The following is a 20908-nucleotide window of genomic DNA, read 5'->3' as shown; positions in this document are numbered from 1 at the left end:
AAAAGCGGGCGATTAAATAAAATAAACCCTAGAAAATTAGAAAATTTCCGGGTTCTCAAACTCATTTTTTTCGGGGCGTCACAATCTCCCCTCCTTAAAAGAATGTCGTCCTCGACATTCCCTTTTGTACCAATCAAGTCAAGACATCCCGCAAAAATCTCTCAAGAGTCAAATCAAACCCACAGTCCGGCATCCTAAACTTCAAGCCTAGGATACACTACAGAGATCTGAAGCCTAAGCTCTGATACCAACTATGACGGCCCCACTTTCCCCTAAGGCGAACCAAAGGGGTTAGCGGGCCGCCTGCCCAGCTCTCGCCGGGACTCAGTCATTCACTACAATCCTCAATGGAATTTCAAGATATATATATCAAATATACATCAAAGGTTCCCAAACTGTACATATCAAAAGCGAAGCGTTCACGCTTCCGCAGCGCCACTCTGATCCTTGATCACAATTAGTATACAGGAGGAAGTCCAAAACTAGACTATTACACATCCAATCAATTCTAAACGTTCAATACAATCCCAATATGAATGATTACACAAAAGGAAAATCAAATTCAATCCAGGATTAAACACTACAAGCCCTTCCCTTCGCCTTGAGCCCTGTGGAGGGGAAAAAACATTTTTGGGGTGAGCTAGAAGCTCAGCGAGTAACCAGTAAAATCAGTTTCACAATCGTTCATTTCAATGATGTCATAGATCAATGATGTCATAAATCAATGATGGAGTAGCAATAATTCCAGAAACATTTACAATGGAAAGCGATAGTAACATTCATGAAAGGATACGTTCGTTCTCCTGTCATTTCATTGCATTCTTTTCGTTTCATTCGTGCATTCATTCACCCCGTCCCTGGCTTTTGGCCAGGCTCCACCAACCTACAAGGTAATACTCGAGTATACCGAAACGTTCACCCAAGTTCCTAGTCGCCCGACCGAGTCCGCTTCTGGCTCGAGATGACCGGTAACAAGGGGCAATGGCCAGTTCAGCCCAAGAGGCTTACATTCATGCGCAAGTAGCATTTAATCACTAATCATTGAAAATTTCATATATATTTAGGTCGAGTGCGATAAAGTACACACTCGCCTAGAAAACTCGTTTTAACAATCATTGAAAGCAAAATCAATAATAACAAGACACTAATGCAAGCACGCATGATATGTAAGAAACAGTTCCAAAAGTAACTTTGAAAACGGTTCAAAAGTAGATAATGCAGTAAAGCGGTTCAAAAGTAAATTTGGAAACAGTTTGAGGTCACTCACCTCCACGGCTCCGAAACTATCCATCATGTATCATTGCCTTGCTCAAATCCAAGTCTTAAATCACAAACTCAATGCAAATAAATTCCTTCAAAAGTTCGGACAGCACTTCCCCTGAATTTGCTTACTTTTCCAGCCGTCACGGCTTCATTATTTCCTCATTCCAACCCAAAGGTACACACACAATAACAAGTTCATCCAATAGCCATTCAGCAAGCTCCAAGAAGTACTAGTACAAGTCAAGCTAGGGAAAAGTCCGGAAATGAAAGTTAAGCTCAAAACCAGAAAAACAGTTTTGACGTCATTTTGCGGTAATGGTATCAAAGGCGCTACGATTGTCGGATGGAGGTCCAAGACCCACCGTTTCGAAGCTAAGAACCAGGGCTACAACAATGTAGAAGGTCACTCAGTCCAAATCCCAGCACAACTAAGTCAAATATACCAAATAACAAACCAGAACCGTAATTACAGGTTTACAAATTACACTATGCTGTAATCAGTACAACTCAGTCGAAACAGGTCCAAATGCAGACATTCCAAAGGCATATGGTAGCTAGGACATCAAGCTACATTTCATCAGAAGACCTCAACACCCAAATCCAAAACAATTCCAGTCAAAACAACCCGCGCAGTTCTTACATCCTGATGAACCCAGAATAGCAACAGTAAATTCGGCTTATCTCATTCTACACCACTCCAATTACCCTGAAATTTTACAGGCACCTCTAAAACATCAATACCTACAACTTTCATGTTTTAAGCCAAGGCCAATTCGGCCTCTATCTAGGACCTAAAATTTCGGACAGAATGAAGAACCAAGAACCCTAATTTTCCAGATTTCTTCCAAAACAGAATTTACTTGCAATCTTCCACTTTTTCCACCTTCTAGAATCATTAAACATCAATTCCCATCATCAAGGATAGCCACAACATCACATTCATATTAAACCAGAAAATTCATCAATAAATTGAAAACTTCACCAATTCATCTCAAACCAAGAAATAAACCACAAATTTCAGCACTTTAGCTACCACTAAGCACAACTTAAGCTTCATTAAGTGTAGGAGGAAGTTCAATCACCACTCACCTAGTAAACAAGAGAAGAGGAGTTAATGGACACCTTAGCTTCCTTGAACACTTCCACAAAATCACTTACTAGCACCAAATGGAAGGATTGTATGGAGTAGAAACAAATTTCAGCACTTGGGTTGGATGATTTGAGCTAGATGTTAGCTAAAATGGTGAAGAGCTCTCTTCCTTTCTTCCTTAAGGTTGGTCGGCCAACGAAGAGAAAGAAATGGTGATTTTTGTGGTAAATTTGAGATATTTAATCAACAATTGGTAAGAAAGGTCAAAAGTCAAATAAGTCAAATAAGTGGCAACCTCTCTTAAAGTGACACATGTCACTTCATTCAATGCATTTCTATCCTTCTTTTTCCCTCTCACATCAATCACTTCACCTCCTCTACTTATCTCTTAACACCCAATAAATTTCACCCAGTATCCGGAACTTAACCTAATTGGTCGAATTTTTCCGAACTTTTCGCCCTAGTGGGTCCCACATTCAAAATACGCTTTTAATTTCTCAAACACTAACCGATACTAGAAAAATCATTTTAAAACTATCTTTGCTCATAAACATTATCTGGGAAATTTTTTCTAATAAAGAAAATGTAGAAAAAGTGGGCGATTAAATAAAATAAACCCTAGAAAATTAGAAAATTTCCGGGTTCTCAAACTCATTTTTTTCGGGGCGTCACACTGGTAGGATTGGTGCACACCGTGAGGTCTTTTGTATTTTGCCTGCATATACCCCTATATTTTGTGGCACTTGTTTTGTGATCTCCCGACTCATACTATGACTTTTGAGATATGTAAAGAATTGTGCTTTAATTCTAAATGTTTTTGGCAACTTGTATATGCATTGAGTTCTTTTATGCCCAATTATTCTTTTCTTATGTCCATAGACATATATTAAGTATGGTTCGGCGAGGACGAGGAAAGGATCATGAGCGTGGGTTTAGACAACCCCACACTCCTAGGAAAGATGAGGGATCACGGAAGGAAAGATTGATGAATGGTCTTATGTAATTCTATGGGATCCTAGTGCTAGATATGAGTCGGAAATGAACAAGAAGATTCGACCTACCAGTGTTATAATGGATTGACCTAGTTGGGTACCTAGTGAGGTTCTCCCCTGTGAAGTTTTAATAATTTCTCTACACGTATCTTGTGATTGGTCCTGTGGACATGTTCCAACCTTTTATGAACGTTTGAACTCCCAAGAGTATTGTGTTGGTTATTCGTGAGGTGACTTGAACTCATTTTCTATTTGTTTTAATTGAATAAAAGCATTTTCAATTTTTACTTGACTATCACTATATATATATCCACTCACCTGTTGCCCCTTTTCCCACAAATATCTATATATATATATGTATATACATTTTGAATCCGCATAAGAATTGAAATTACGCAGAGCTTAAGTTCGGATCTTTTCTGAGGACTAAGAATGAATATTTGTTTTCAATTGGAGAGTACAAATGACCGAGCTTCATGTACCCTTAGAGTTAGCTCTTGGGTTAGATGTGAAGGGTGGTAAAAGTGTTGGGTCAAAGTTATGCATATATGAACCTGCATGTTTGCTTATCTTTCTTAAGGGCAATTTCTAAAATATATGTTTTACTCAAACGTAACTCTTAACTCGAAACTTCGAGGGAAATTTTGAAACATCCTCCATGTATATGTTATTTTATTATACATGTGTTTTAATACCCACGTATTGAGTTGCCTGATTAATCTTCTTAAACGTATTTGAGAAATTTGAGATATGTATTGATGATTATGGCAAAAACATTATTTGAAGTTTCTTATTAAGAAAATTTAGTTTCGAACCATGAAGAAAAGTTTGTATCGTTAACTCTAAATTTGAAATTTTGAATCGCATTCTACCACATACATACCCAAATTACATTAAAACCCTCGATTATATCTCGCATGTTATGATTGACTTGATTTGGACAAATTGAGTCCAAAAATTTTGGTAAGCTTGGTTTTCTATTGAAAATATACCCTTCCATTCAAGTTTTGAACTACAAGACTTAATCATTTAACTAGAGTTTGAATTGACCCTAGAACCAACTATTCTTGTGTAAGCCCTAGTTTCGTGAATGGTGTAAATAAAGTGTGACCGCTTGCCCTATGATTTGGAGGTTAAGACTCCTACGGGGGATCAGTGTTTAATTGTTAAGTGCAAGCATGGTAGATCTAGTGGAACTAGTAACTAAGGGGTATGCTGTGATATTAGGGATGGATGTGACGGCCCCACCTCTCTCTAAGGCGTACCAAAGGGTTCGGCGGGTCGCCTGCCAAGCTCTCGCCAGGACTCACTCACTCGTATCTCACGCATACATCCATATACAATAAATAACATCACAATTCAAACTTATAATATACATCGATGCACAAATCCAGATACAAAGCTTCTACACACCAAAAGTCTTCAAAGTGTTTACAATTCGAGTACAAATCACCCTAGTCGAGATATGGCGCGAGTACAAATTCAAAACTCAAAATAACTAGACTACGCTAGCCTGTACACGTCTCACGCCTCACTCGTACCCCCTGTAAGGAAAATAAATGGCATGGAATGAGCTAAAAGCCCAATGAGGTTCCAAATAACAAATTGACTATTTTAAAAGTACGAATATGAATGTAGCAAATTAATGAGCATCAAAAGTTCATAAAAGTGAACAATAATACTTCAAGTAGCAAATCTCAAAGTGAGCGAGTGTAAAAGTTTTTCAAAAGAAACAATAATCCAATAAGCAATAATCATTCCAAAGTATAAGGATACGGAAGGGTCCCAGGAGCCAAATTCCTAGTGCATCACCAGAGCTTGATCAAGTAATAGTTGACACTCCGTCAACCTTCAAGTAAGTAACCAATCTAGTAGAGCACCATTTACACTACTCTCCGTCCACCATTCACACCCCCTACTGGGCCCAAAATCCTCAATAAACACTGGTGGTAATACTCGAGTATACCGATTAGTCGAAGAGATAACACTCCACTCGACATCACTAACTACCAATGGTTCGTTATCTAATCGACCAAGCCCTTGTCGGCTCGACTCGATTAACTAGCCAGTGGGGTTTGGGTCCCCAAGATTGTCGATGAGATAACATCTCTAATCGACTGAATCAAAATAAAAGTACGGAGACGGGAATGAGAGACACCTCCCACTCGGATTGAGTGTGGTACATACTGCTGCTCCACACTTACAAATCAAGTACAAGTATATCAAGTTAATTGCAACAATAAACAAGTATATATCATATTAGGGCAAGTGCGATAAAGTACACTCTTGCCCGATCAACAAATCTCATATCATTTATTTACATTGATCAAGTATTGTAAACAAGTGTCTAGTTCAACCAGGTATTTGGAAGCACTCACCAAAAGTCTAGTGCCTCTCAAAAATTACGTTCAGGTCCAACTCCTTGGTTGGAGTCCAAATCTGCGATAAAATATTATTTACGAAGGTAAACCTTTCTAGAGTTCGAAACATAGGAGTTTCGCTTCAAGAAAATTAAGTAAATGCAACTCGTGATGTAGTATTCAGGATACTTATCAAATCCTGAAGAATTCATGCTCGCACGTTTAGTTTCGGTAAGGAAGCGGTTAAAACTTTAAAACTCCCATTGGAGTCGAAAGAACGAGGAAAACATATTTCAATTAATCATTATTTCCATTTTCCAAAGGGTACAAGGTTCGGCCGAATTCCAACTTATGTATCTTGATAAAAGAGGATGCAAATATCCTAGATGGTTCAAGTGGTATTCGCCCTCAAGCCTTACTCAAGTCGCAAGTATATCTATCTAGTCCTCGAGCGTAAATTTGGGCAGCACGCCCTTTGTATTTACCTATTTTCCAGCCATTTATGGCTTCATTCTTCTCCTCAATCAGTCCCAAAGTCATACACAAAATTATCTCATTTCCATAGCCGTTCAATAGGCTCAAAGTCATACAAGTACAAAATCAAACTAGGAAAACGTCCGGAAATGAAGTTTAAGTCATAAAACAAAAGACAGATTTGCCGTCGCTTAGCGTATCAGACACAACCAAAGCTACGCTTATCGGATTAGGATGAAATTTATACCTTTTTGAAGCTAAGACAGAGTTCTACAACTTTTATTAAGACTACTTAGTCCAGTTCATAGTGTATCTAGGTCAAAAGTCCGGATTACAGAACCAAAAGCTCACATTAGGGCTAGTTAACCGCACTATACGTAAACGAAAACAACTCAGGCTACCGAAGTCCGATTGAGGTGTTTTCAATTGAGTTGGAAAACCAAAACATAGGGATAAAAGTTCCATGTTTTGTCCAAAGACTGGTTTGGTACGGATCAAGATGAAAAACGCAGCCAACATGAGAAAATGTTAAAACTGTCTGCTGGACGCTACCTAGGGCAGTCTCAGGGGTATTTTTATCTTTTCATGAGCTACAGTGCTATGATTGGGCTGAAATTTTGTAGAAAACTATAAAGCATCATTCTCTACAACTTTCATGTTCTACACTAAGCCTAATTCATCCTCTATCATGGTGAACTAAAACCAGACAGAACAGAGCAACTTGGTTTCCAATTTCTGGAATTTGCACCTTTACTCTAGAAATTCATATCTAACAAGTGCTCTATCATCAAACCCACCACTTACTAGTTCAATAAAATCAAGTAAGAGGTAGATAACCATAATCAATGCTGAAAATATAAACCCTAACTAAACATCCCAACATCTCATTTAACCCATGAAATTTTCCCCAAAAATCCATCAAAACTACAACTTTAAGCTTCTAGTTTACACATATAAGAAGTATAGGGAAGTTTCTTACCAAATTCACCTTAATCCCTATGTCAAGAAGCTGCCAAGACCTTCCTCTTCCCAAATCACTCCACCAAAACCCTTAAGCTTCCTTGGAGATCAACTTTTGTGGAGGAATTTGCAAGATTATCGGTTGAAACTCAAGATTGAGGCTTGAAATTGAAGTGCAAAAATGAAGTTTTCTCTCCCTTTCCCCCTCTCAAGTTTCGGCCAGCAATATGCAGAAATGAAGAAGAAACAAAGCTCTAGAAAAGATAAGAAGGTTGGAGTTAATTTGGTCAAAGGTTTGACAAGTGTCACAATTTAATTGAAAGTGAAATTTTTCTTTTCTCTCTTTTTTTTTTGGTCCACATTTTCGGCAGAAAGGAGAAGATATTTAGGGCTAATTTTGTTCAATTAATAACAAGGGGATTAAGGTAATAAAGTGGTGTTCAAGTGGTGCACTTATTCGGTAACAAACGGTACCCGTCGGTTCAACCCGTTTTTCCTTATTTCACGCGTACTAGGGTTTCCACTTATAATTCACTAACTTATTATTATAAAGATAGGAAGGCATTTAATGAGGTGCCACATGTCACTTTCTCATTGGTTATGACTTAAGAAACACTATTCACCATTTGACAAATTTTTGACTTTCTTGACCCAAGGTTTAAATATCTCAAAAATTCATAAAATTTCCTCATTTTTCTTTCTCTTTGGCCGGCCCTCTCTCTCTCAAAGAAGAAGAAAATTCCTCAACTCTCAAGCTTCCAATTGATCCAAAATCCTCCAAATCAAGTGCTTAAGTTAGTTCTACTCCATAAAAACTTTCCTTCTAGTGCTAGTTAGTTGTTTGGTGAACTTTGTTTGAAGAGCAAAGGTGTTCAACATCTCTCTCTCTCTTGATTTCTTGGTAAGTGTTGCTTGAACCCCTTACTACCTCTAATAATGCTTATTTTGTGCTTAATGGGGGCATGAGTGAAGGAATATGTGATTTACCCCTTGATTTGGCTTGTTTTGGTAAAGTTTTTCATTTATTGGGAATTTTTCTGGTTTAATTGGATTATGATGGTGTGGTTGTTTGTGATGATTGGCAATGGACTATTATGGCTCTAGTGGATGTGAAATGTGGTTAAATGCAACTAATTTTGGATTTGGATGGAAAATTGGCAAGTTAGGGTTTGAAAGTCCCCAATTCTGTCCGGTTTTAGATCACTAGGTTAGAGGCCGAATTAGGCTTTGCTCAAAACATGAAAGTTGTAGGTATTGATGTGATGGAGATGCCTGTAAAATTTCAGGTCATTTGGATTAGTGTAGAATGAGTTATGACGAAATTACTGTAGCTGTTCTGCTTTGGACAGAATGCGAAAACTGCGATAGTGATTGGCCATTTTGACTGGTTTTGGTTTGGATTTTGAAGTTGATGTCTTCTGATGAACTGTAGCTGAATGTCTTAGCTAACGTATGCCTTTGGAATTTCGGTATTTGGACTGGTATGGACTGAGATATACCGATTACAGTTTTCTGTGTTTTGCAAACCTGTTTTGGTAATTCTGGTTTAGTATTTTGCAATTTTGACCTAGTTAAGCTAGGAACTAGATTGAGTGCCCTTCTACATTGTTGTAGCCCTGTTTCATAGCTTCGAAATGGTGGGTCTTACACCCCAACCGATAACCGTAGTGAAATTTACGCCATTACCGCATTCTAAGCTCAAACACGGTTTTTCTATCGAGGCTTAAGTTAAGGCCATATATTAATTTCTGGTTTGCTATCATGCCTACTTATGCATGTGAAACCCTATTGGGGTTGTGTTTAGTATTGTTTGATGACTCGTTCTCGAGTCTCATTGCATTTGTTGTGTGATTCTAGGGCGTGACGGTAGCTCACGGCGTCTTGGTGATCACGGTGTATGAAACACCATTTTCTTACTTGGTGAGTATACTACTCACTTGATGGATTACTATGTGGCTTTGTTAAATGTTATGTGATGCCTTAATGGCCTACTTGGATATTGAAATTGATCAGGGTGAGGGTGTACTTGACCGCCCTCACCTCTTTTGTTATTGTCGCTGATTGGTTACCGTTTTATTGCATTACTGGACTTGATATATTGGTTGATAAATTCCATTTCATGGAAACCGAATTGATGTCGTTTGGACGATGTCCAACGGCCATACTGCATTACTGAGCTCAACTCCGTTTGGTAGTCAATTGGATCGAGCCGGCGAGGGCTTGGTCGTGAAGATTGAATTGCCACGGGGACTGTACTGGGGAACCTTGTGGTAAGGAGACCCTTGGTTCCGGTAAACTCGAGTATTACCAAAAGCTACTGAAATGGAGTGCGGGCCCGGTTGGGGTATGTTGGGTGGAAGGAATGGAAGTAAAGAGTTGTCTACGGTTTGGTATTTTAACATTGACGGAGAGTCAATGAGATTGGTTCAAGATTGCAAGCGTGGAAATGGGCTCTTGAGAGCCGACCGTATCCTTTTACCATTTTGCTTCATTGCTTAGTTGTGCACTTTAAATGAAGGTTCATTCTTATATGACTTTGATTGCTTATTGGGTGGTATACCACTGGGCCTTGGCTCATTCCGTGTTATTTGTTTTCCTTACAGGAATATAAATGCTTTTGAAAATGGACTGGATAGTCAATTGCCATACTGAGCTTGTACATGTCTTTTGTATCGCTCTCGAAGTGAAACCCTAATGTAACGGGTTCATTTCCTTTTGATAGGCAAATCGAATGTGTACTCCTTAATGAATGGTTGGCATGCCATTATGGATGTAAATGATGATTTCCATTGTATATATATGTTTATATGTTGAATTGATGTTTGGATGAACTTCGGAGCGAATCGGCTTTCAAACGGCAAAAGAAAAAATTTTTGGCAAAAGCTCACTGGCCTGAATCCGGCCAGGAATCCGGCCAGAAACTGGCCGGATTGAAGGCCGGATTGCCTGAGAAAAATTGGAAACCCGGCCAGTTGCTCACTGGCCGGTATCCGGCCAGACAATCCGGCCGGAATATTGGCCGGATTGCCGGCCGGATTGGGTGGAACTTTTGAGAAAAATCGAGTTGCTCACTGGACAGTATCCGGCCAAGAATCCGGCCGCTAATCCGGCCAGATTCCGGCCGGATTCTGGCGTGTCCAGCACTATTCATTTCGGTTTTCAATTTTCGTTTTTTTTTATTTTGTGTTTTCTGACTTGTTTGCGCGCAATGGTATGTTCCGGAACGTTATAGAACGACGTTAACTGTACCGTAGTCCTGGCGAGAGCTGGGCAGGCAGTCCGCTAACCCCTTTGGTTCGCCTTAGGGGAAGGTGGGGCTGTCACAGGTGGTATCAGAGCCTAGGTTTGAATTAGCCTGGGTATAATAGAAGTGCTCGATTTGAGGATTTTATTGTTTATGCCTATTAAGTGTAATCATGTTATTTCTTCCTTTGCTATAGGATGGATGCGAGTGGTGACCCGAGTGACCGTCCGGCAGGAGATCGTCCTCGTAGTCCGCTGCCGCCAATTAAGTATCAACTTAGGCAGAAGGGGGCCGTGGTGCGTTGGAGCCCGGCCAGCCGTGTTCGACAGTGCAAGTGTCGTAGCAACTACGCCTATCCAAACACTCTAGTGTTGGCGGTGGCAAAGGAACGTGAGGAGTTTGCTAAGGATAATACTAAGTTGGAAGCTGCGGTTGCGACATTGGAAGCTGAGGTGACTCAGGCTAGGGCAACCAATGAGAAGCAAGCCGCACGTATCATGGAGCTAGAGTATGATGTGAATGAGGCGGAGGACCGAGTTAATGACCTATGTGATCAACTGAGGGATGGTCACGAGCGTGAGGTTAAGCGCGCTCGCAAGGTCAGGGGTCGTGCGGAGGCGATCCTTAACTTGTGCGACGACGGACTCGAGGAGTCTAGTGATGAGGCCTCGTGTGCTGGGGCCGAGCCTGGGGAGGAGTCTACCCCATCGCCTGGGTCCCAGACCCCAGCGACTGATTAGGCCTTGATCTTAGGGCACCTTTTGGATAGTGGTGGTTTTGAATGTACATAGGGATAGGGATAGAGCCTTAGCTAACCGTTTTGGATGTAGAGTTGGCTACGTGTAAATCTCTTTTGATAGGCCTATCCTCAGGTGGATCTTTGTGTACGTACGTGCTTTGGCCGTACTTGACTGACTGCTTGTATAAATGTTTGGCTTGTATATACGTGTGCTTGTGACCCTGTATGAACTGTATCACTATGTGTTATGTGAAAGTTTATGTGTTACTTACCTGCTTTACTCCTGCTTTGGTTTAGTACTCTTGCCTAGAACAAGTATACCTTATGGAAGGAACACGAAGTGGTCGGGGGCGTGGGCGCGGTATTAGACAACCCACACCGGTTAGAGAAACTGGGGAAGCTTCTACTGGCCCAATTCCTGAACCCCAAATAAACCCCAATGCTCAAATAGCTGCCGCTATGCAGCAAATGACAAACCTACTTGCACAAGTAGTGCAACAACAGGGCCAGAACCCAAACCCTAACCCTGGAAACCCCGGAAACCCTGGCCATCATAATGAGAGCGAAGATAGAGCTCTAGAACGTTTTCAAAAGTTTTCCCCGCCGAAGTTTGTTGGGGGACCCGACCCTGACGTGGCCGAGAAATGGCTGGAGAAGATGGTAGACATATTCGCGGCCTTACACTATCCGGACGAACGGCAGGTGACTTTTGCCGTGTTCCAACTCGAGGGGGCTGCCCGTTCCTGGTGGAACGTAATTAGGCAGAAATGGGAGCGGGAGCAGACACAGAGGACTTGGGTGAACTTCATCCGAGAATTTAATGCTAAGTTTTTCCCTCCTCTAGTCCAGGAAAGGAAGGAGGACGAGTTTATCCGGCTCCGGCAAGGGGCTCAGACTGTGGCGGAGTACGAGAGCCAGTTTACCCGCCTGTCCAAATTCGCGCCTGAACTAATTATGACCGAACAACGACGCGTGAGGCGCTTTATTCAGGGCTTGAACGTGGAGATCCAGAAAGATCTCGCAGCGGCTCAAATCACTACTTTTAGCGAGGCAATGGAAAAAGCCCAACGGGTCGAGAGTGCACGGCTTCAGGTCCGAAACTTCCAGGCCAAGAAGCGTGGTTTTCCTGGGAGTACATCTGGACAAAGTGAGAAGAGTACTCCCTCGAAGTTTGGACGAGGATCAGGAGGTGGTCGACAATCGGGATCAGGCAGAGGGACTCCGTTCAGGGGCGGCCAAGCTGGGCGAGGACAAAGGGGGAACACCCAGAGTGGCTCGGCTTCGGCACCTCGTGGTCCCTGTGGGCACTGTGGAAAGACAAACCACACCGAGGACAATTGCTGGAGGAAACTGGGGAAATGTCTGCGGTGTGGAAGTGCGGACCATCAGCTGGCTACATGTCCGGTCCTGAAACAAGATGGAAAGGGGAGTCAGCTACCGCCGAGGACTAACACTGGACCAGCCAAGGGAGACGGGTCCAAACCTAAGGTGCCAGCTAGGGTTTATTCCTTAGAGCCCCATCAGGTCCCAGATTCTTCCGAGGTGGTGGAAGGTACGATCCCTATTTTCCACCGCTTTGCCAAAGTTTTAATTGATCCCGGTGCCACTCATTCGTTTGTTAACCCTGATTTCATGTGTGGCATCGATATAAAACCTGCTAGCTTACCATATGCCTTAGAGGTTAGTACACCTACGGGGAATCAACGGTTGGTGACTAGTATGGTTTATAAGGATTGCGATGTATGGGTAGGAGAGAGGAGATTTTTAGGAGACCTGATTAGCTTGTCCATTAAGGGGTACGATGTGATTTTGGGTATGGACTGGTTAGCCAAATATAACGCCCAACTGGATTGTAAAACGAAAATAGTTGAATTTCGCATTCCTGGCGAGGCAACCTTAAGGTTAGATATAAGGGGTAGGTTAGCCTCATCTGCTCTCATTTCGGGCATTCGAGCTAGGAAACTGATAAGTAGAGGGGCGCAAGGATATTTGGCCTTTCTAATTAATACCCCTACGGATAAGTTAAAGGTAGAAGATGTAGCCATAGTGAGGGACTTTCCGGATGTTTTCCCTGATGAGTTAGTGGCTTTACCTCCGGAAAGAGAGATAGAATTCCGAATAGATCTTTTACCTGGAACCGCACCTATCTCAAAAACCCCTTACCGAATGGCGCCTGCAGAACTTAAGGAGCTTAAGTTGCAACTGCAAGACCTTTTGGAGCGGGGATTCATTCACGAGAGTGAGTCTCCTTGGGGAGCTCCGGTCTTATTTGTGAAGAAGAAGGACGGTACGTTGAGGATGTGTATTGACTATAGGGGACTGAACAACGTTACGATCAAGAATAAGTATCCACTGCCCCACATCGACGAGTTGTTTGACCAGCTGCAAGGAGCAGTGGTCTTCTCGAAGTTGGACCTCCGACAGGGGTACTACCAGTTGTTGATTAGGAAGGAGGACATTCCGAAGACTGCTTTCAACTCGAGATACGGGCATTACGAGTTTGCCGTTATGCCCTTTGGATTGACTAATGCTCCCGCCGCCTTCATGGACTTAATGCATAGGGTTTTTAAACCCTACCTGGACCGATTTGTCGTGGTGTTTATTGACGACATTTTGGTCTACTCCAAGTCACGCGAGGAGCATGAGAAGCATTTGAGAATGGTATTGCAGACATTGAGGGAACATCAGCTGTATGCCAAGTTTAGTAAATGCGAGTTCTGGTTGGAGAGAGTAGCGTTTCTAGGGCACGTGATCTCCCACGAAGGTATTTCGGTGGATCCAGCGAAGGTTGAGGCCGTGACAAATTGGAAAAGGCCAGAAACTCCCACGGAGATTCGCAGCTTTCTAGGGCTAGCTGGGTACTACCGACGGTTTATTAAAGATTTTTCCAAACTGGCAGGACCTTTAACTGACTTGACAAAGAAGCATGGCCAGTTTATCTGGAACGGCCGATGCGAAACAAGTTTTCAAGAATTAAAGAAAAGATTGACCATGGCTCCAGTACTGGTCTTGCCCAATGGAGTGGACGGGTTTGTAGTATATGCGGATGCGTCGCGAGAAGGACTGGGATGCGTTTTGATGCAGAACCGGAATGTGATTGCTTTCGCCTCTAGAAAATTGAAGCTTCACGAGCAGAACTACCCGACTCATGATCTAGAATTAGCCGCAGTGGTGTTTGCTCTGAAAAAGTGGAGGCATTACCTATACGGGGTGACCTTCGAAGTGTTTTCGGATCACAAAAGTCTTAGATACCTTTTCTCCCAGAAGGAATTAAACATGAGGCAACGAAGGTGGATGGAGTTCCTGGAAGATTACGACTGTACGATCAATTACCATCCGGGAAAGGCAAATGTGGTAGCAGATGCCTTGAGTCGTAAGGTGCAAGTAGCAGGGCTAATGATTAAGGAGTGGGGTTTGCTAGAATCCGTGTGCGAGTGGAAACCCTGTCTAGGGAGCCATAAGGTGATATTTGGCAATGTTAGGGTTACCTCCACTCTACTGGAACGTATTAAAGAGGCACAAAAAGAAGATTTGATGGTACAGAAATGGAAAGAGAAAGTGGATAAGGGAGAAACTACGGACTTCAATTTGAGTCCTGAGGGTATTTTAAAGTACCGAAACCGAGTGGTGGTACCAAAGGATGAGGCATTGAAAGCAGAAATTCTGGAGGAAGCTCATAGATCTAAGTACACAATCCATCCGGGTAGCAGCAAGATGTATCAAGACCTGAAAGGAACCTATTGGTGGGACAATATGAAGAAGGAAATCGCGCAATATGTACAAAAATGTCTCATTTGCCAGCAAGTGAAGGCAGAGCATCAAAAACCATCGGGTCTGTTACAACCCTTGGAGATACCCGAGTGGAAGTGGGAAAACATTACCATGGACTTCGTTTCCGGTTTACCGAGGACGCAAAGAGGACACGATGCTGTTTGGGTGATCGTTGATCGATTAACCAAGTCGGCCCATTTCTTGCCGGTGAACATGAAGTATTCAATGGACAAGTTGACTCGACTGTACATGGATGAAGTAGTAAGATTACACGGTGTTCCTGTGAGCATCGTTTCCGATCGGGATCCACGGTTTGTGTCTCGGTTTTGGCAGAAGTTTCAAGAAACCCTGGGGACTAAACTTAATTTGAGCACGACCTACCACCCTCAGACGGATGGCCAGTCGGAACGGACAATTCAGACGCTCGAGGACATGCTACGAACGTGCATTCTGGACTTTGGAGGCAATTGGGGTCAGCACATGACCTTAGTCGAATTTGCATATAACAATAGCTTCCATTCGTCAATTCAAATGGCTCCGTATGAAGCTCTCTACGGACGCAAATGCCGCTCACCGATTTACTGGGATGAAGTTGGTGAAAAGAAAGCACTAGATCCGGCAACCATTCCATGGATGGAAGAGGCTCAAGAGAAGGTCAAGTTGATAAGGCAACGGATCCAAACCGCTCAAAGTCGCCAAAAGAGCTACGCGGATAATCGAAGAAAAGATTTGGAATTTGAAGTTGGAGACCATGTGTTTCTAAAAATCACACCTTTACGAAGTCTTACAACGGGCAAAGGAAAGAAACTTCAACCGCGGTACGTCGGACCTTACAAGATCCTGCAGAGGGTTGGAGCGGTCGCGTATCGATTGGAACTACCGTCTAGTCTTTCTCGAATCCACGACGTATTTCACGTCTCGATGCTAAAGAAGTACCATCCTGACCCATCTCATGTTTTACAACCGGAGGATATCGAAGTAGATGAATCACTGGCCTATGAAGAGAAACCGGTCCAAGTGCTCGATCAAAAAGTCAAAGAGCTCAGAAACAAGCGGATTTCATTAGTGAAGGTGTTATGGAGAAACCACGGAGTTGAGGAAGCCACCTGGGAGATGGAAGAGGAAATGCGACAGAAATACCCAAACCTTTTCGGGAAGTAAGGTGAGAAATTTCGAGGACGAAATTCTTTTAAGGGGGGGAGAGTGTGAGAACCCGTAAAACCTTAATATGTTCCTAGGGTTTATTTCCCTTTAATTGCATGTTTTCTGCATTTTCTGGCTTAGAAATATTTTCTTAGTGGATTTTATGAGCGATTCTAGTTTTAAGATGACTTTTCTAGCATTGGTGAATTTTTAGAAAATTAAGAGTGAATAGTGGACGTGGGACCCACTAGTGCGAAAAGTTCGGAAAAATTCGGCCATTAAGTGTAAGTTTCGGATACTGTGAAAGATTTATCGGGTGTTAAGTGATAAGTAGAGTAGGTGAAGTGATTGATGTGAGAGAGAAAAGAAAGATAGGAAGGCATTTAATGAGGTGCCACATGTCACTTTCTCATTGGTTATGACTTAAGAAACACTATTCACCATTTGACAAATTTTTGACTTTCTTGACCCAAGGTTTAAATATCTCAAAAATTCATAAAATTTCCTCATTTTTCTTTCTCTTTGGCCGGCCCTCTCTCTCTCAAAGAAGAAGAAAATTCCTCAACTCTCAAGCTTCCAATTGATCCAAAATCCTCCAAATCAAGTGCTTAAGTTAGTTCTACTCCATAAAAACTTTCCTTCTAGTGCTAGTTAGTTGTTTGGTGAACTTTGTTTGAAGAGCAAAGGTGTTCAACATCTCTCTCTCTCTTGATTTCTTGGTAAGTGTTGCTTGAACCCCTTACTACCTCTAATAATGCTTATTTTGTGCTTAATGGGGGCATGAGTGAAGGAATATGTGATTTACCCCTTGATTTGGCTTGTTTTGGTAAAGTTTTTCATTTATTGGGAATTTTTCTGGTTTAATTGGATTATGATGGTGTGGTTGTTTGTGATGATTGGCAATGGACTATTATGGCTCTAGTGGATGTGAAATGTGGTTAAATGCAACTAATTTTGGATTTGGATGGAAAATTGGCAAGTTAGGGTTTGAAAGTCCCCAATTCTGTCCGGTTTTAGATCACTAGGTTAGAGGCCGAATTAGACTTTGCTCAAAACATGAAAGTTGTAGGTATTGATGTGATGGAGATGCCTGTAAAATTTCAGGTCATTTGGATTAGTGTAGAATGAGTTATGACGAAATTACTGTAGCTGTTCTGCTTTGGACAGAATGCGAAAACTGCGATAGTGATTGGCCATTTTGACTGGTTTTGGTTTGGATTTTGAAGTTGATGTCTTCTGATGAACTGTAGCTGAATGTCTTAGCTAACGTATGCCTTTGGAATTTCGGTATTTGGACTGGTATGGACTGAGATATACCGATTACAGTTTTCTGTGTTTTGCAAACCTGTTTTGGTAATTCTGGTTTAGTATTTTGCAATTTTGACCTAGTTAAGCTAGGAACTAGATTGAGTGCCCTTCTACATTGTTGTAGCCCTGTTTCATAGCTTCGAAATGGTGGGTCTTACACCCCCAACCGATAACCGTAGTGAAATTGACGCCATTACCGCATTCTAAGCTCAAACACGGTTTTTCTATCGAGGCTTAAGTTAAGGCCATATATTAATTTCTGGTTTGCTATCATGCCTACTTATGCATGTGAAACCCTATTGGGGTTGTGTTTAGTATTGTTTGATGACTCGTTCTCGAGTCTCATTGCATTTGTTGTGTGATTCTAGGGCGTGACGGTAGCTCACGGCGTCTTGGTGATCACGGTGTATGAAACACCATTTTCTTACTTGGTGAGTATACTACTCACTTGATGGATTACTATGTGGCTTTGTTAAATGTTATGTGATGCCTTAATGGCCTACTTGGATATTGAAATTGATCAGGGTGAGGGTGTACTTGACCGCCCTCACCTCTTTTGTTATTGTCACTGATTGGTTACCGTTTTATTGCATTACTGGACTTGATATATTGGTTGATAAATTCCATTTCATGGAAACCGAATTGATGTCGTTTGGACGATGTCCAACGGCCATACTGCATTACTGAGCTCAACTCCGTTTGGTAGTCAATTGGATCGAGCCGGCGAGGGCTTGGTCGTGAAGATTGAATTGCCACGGGGACTGTACTGGGGAACCTTGTGGTAAGGAGACCCTTGGTTCCGGTAAACTCGAGTATTACCAAAAGCTACTGAAATGGAGTGCGGGCCCGGTTGGGGTATGTTGGGTGGAAGGAATGGAAGTAAAGAGTTGTCTACGGTTTGGTATTTTAACATTGACGGAGAGTCAATGAGATTGGTTCAAGATTGCAAGCGTGGAAATGGGCTCTTGAGAGCCGACCGTATCCTTTTACCATTTTGCTTCATTGCTTAGTTGTGCACTTTAAATGAAGGTTCATTCTTATATGACTTTGATTGCTTATTGGGTGGTATACCACTGGGCCTTGGCTCATTCCGTGTTATTTGTTTTCCTTACAGGAATATAAATGCTTTTGAAAATGGACTGGATAGTCAATTGCCATACTGAGCTTGTACATGTCTTTTGTATCGCTCTCGAAGTGAAACCCTAATGTAACGGGTTCATTTCCTTTTGATAGGCAAATCGAATGTGTACTCCTTAATGAATGGTTGGCATGCCATTATGGATGTAAATGATGATTTCCACTGGACAGTATCCGGCCAAGAATCCGGCCAGATTCCGGCCGGATTCTGGCGTGTCCAGCACTATTCATTTCAGTTTTCAATTTTCGTTTTTTTTTATTTTGTGTTTTCTGACTTGTTTGCGCGCAATGGTATGTTCCAGAACGTTATAGAATGACGTTAACTGTACCGTAGTCCTGGCGAGAGCTGGGCAGGTAGTCCGCTAACCCCTTTGGTTCGCCTTAGGGGAAGGTGGGGCTGTCACATGGTGCTCCCACATCGCAGGCATTCTCCCCCTCTTTTCCAACAACTCTCCTTAGTATGGTTGATTTTTCCACAATAGCCACAAGATAAGTATAGGATTGAGATTTGATCTCCTCGTGAGACAGCTTTCAGTTGCTGTCCTCCACCTGGAGCTCCCCTCGGAGTATCTTGTTTAGAGGTCCCCAAAATTTTCACACCACTAGCTCCTCGACCTACCTTAAAGGGTGGCCTACATCGTTCACCTTGTTCTTGACTTTGATTTTCACTAGGTGTGTGACAGCCCTACCTCCCCCTAAGGTGAACCAAAGGAGTCAGCGGACCGCCTGCCCAGCTCTCGCCGGGACTCAGTTGTTCACTTCAATCCTCAATCGAAACCAGAATAAACCAAGAATAAACATAACAACGATCCAAAACTTAAAGCACAACTTATATACATTTCTATCTCAAAAGGGAGTACAACAATCGAATATACAAAGGTTCTCACTTCACCATACATCCAGCCCGTGCCGAGCACTAGGGTGAGAACCATTACAAAATCAAAGAAAGTAGTCTAGGCTAGTCTCTATCGAGCTCTCGTCCTCGCTCGCCTTCCCCTGTTAAGGAAAACAAAACTAAAGGGATGAGCTAAAAGCTCAGTGAGGTTCCGAACACATAATCAAATAATCAATCCAGTTCAAGAAACATAGAAATTTATTAAAATTTCTATGCATTTTTACAAGCAAGTACAGTTTTAAATTCATTTTTCTAGTCTGAGTTAGTGGACGTTAAATGTGAAACGTATTATCGATGTGGGGCCCGCTAGTGCGATAAATGTGGTGATTAAGAGTGAGTTTTAGATGATATTAAGTGTGTGATTAGAAGTGATAATAATAAGTTTGTGAATTACACTTCAATCCTCAATCGAAACCAGAATAAACCAAGAATAAACATAACAACGATCAAAACTTAAAGCACAACTTATATACATTTCTATCTCAAAAGGGAGTACAACCGTCAAATATATAAAGGTTCTCACTTCACCATACATCCAACCCGTGCCGAGCACTAGGGCGAGGACCATTACAAAATCAAAAAAACTAGTCTAGGCTAGTCTCTATCGAGCTCTCGTCCTTTCTCACCTTCCCCTATTAAGGAAAACAAAACTAAAGGGATGAGCTAAAAGCTCAGTGAGGTTCCGAACACATAATCAAATAATCAATCCAGTTCAAGAAACATTTACAAGGAAAAGTGATAACAACACATTCATTAAAAGGATACGGGCTCACAGGGAGCTATTCGTTCGTTCATTCGTTCGTTCATTCTCATGTCATTCCCCTTATTCCTCCAATCATTTTAAAAATGTATTTTGATAAGTAAAACCCTTCATTTCATTCATTGCCACTCGTTCATTCATTTCATTTCACCCCCTTCCGGACGTTGGCCGGACTCCACCCGACAACAAGGTAATACTCGAGTATACCAAACGTTCACCCAGGGTCACTAAATCGCCCGACCGAGTCTGCTTCTGGCTCGAGTCGATCAGTGAAGAAGGGCAGGGCCCAGTTCAACCATCAGGCTTACATTCATGCATATATAATCATTCAATCATTGAAAATTTCACATTCATTTAGGTCGAGTGCGATAAAATACACACTCGCCTAGAAAACTCATTTTTAGCAATCATTGAAAGCATTTAACATTCAATCAAATATCCATAACATGGAACAAGGCATATAGTCAAGAGTAACATAACAACAAGGAACACTCACCTATTTAAGCAAAACAACGTCCAAAGTTTCCTTCCGGATAATACTCTCAATCACCAAGGATCCCTAATAATCAAACGAACACATTATGCTTCAACCATCAAAGATGTAAATGAGTCAAAGACAAGTCGAATACGTACTAGTACAAAGTATAAATATGGTTTTGGTAGTGAAAAGAGTACATTGAAACCAAAGGACATAAGTAAAATATTTATAAAACTTAGACTCACATGTAAAACTTTAAAATCGCTATTTGAGTCGAAGTGGCAAAGAAAATGT

Source organism: Coffea arabica, chromosome 4e (genome assembly GCF_036785885.1).
Source record: "Coffea arabica cultivar ET-39 chromosome 4e, Coffea Arabica ET-39 HiFi, whole genome shotgun sequence".
NCBI lineage: Eukaryota > Viridiplantae > Streptophyta > Magnoliopsida > Gentianales > Rubiaceae > Coffea > Coffea arabica.
This window is presented reverse-complemented; position numbering follows the sequence as displayed.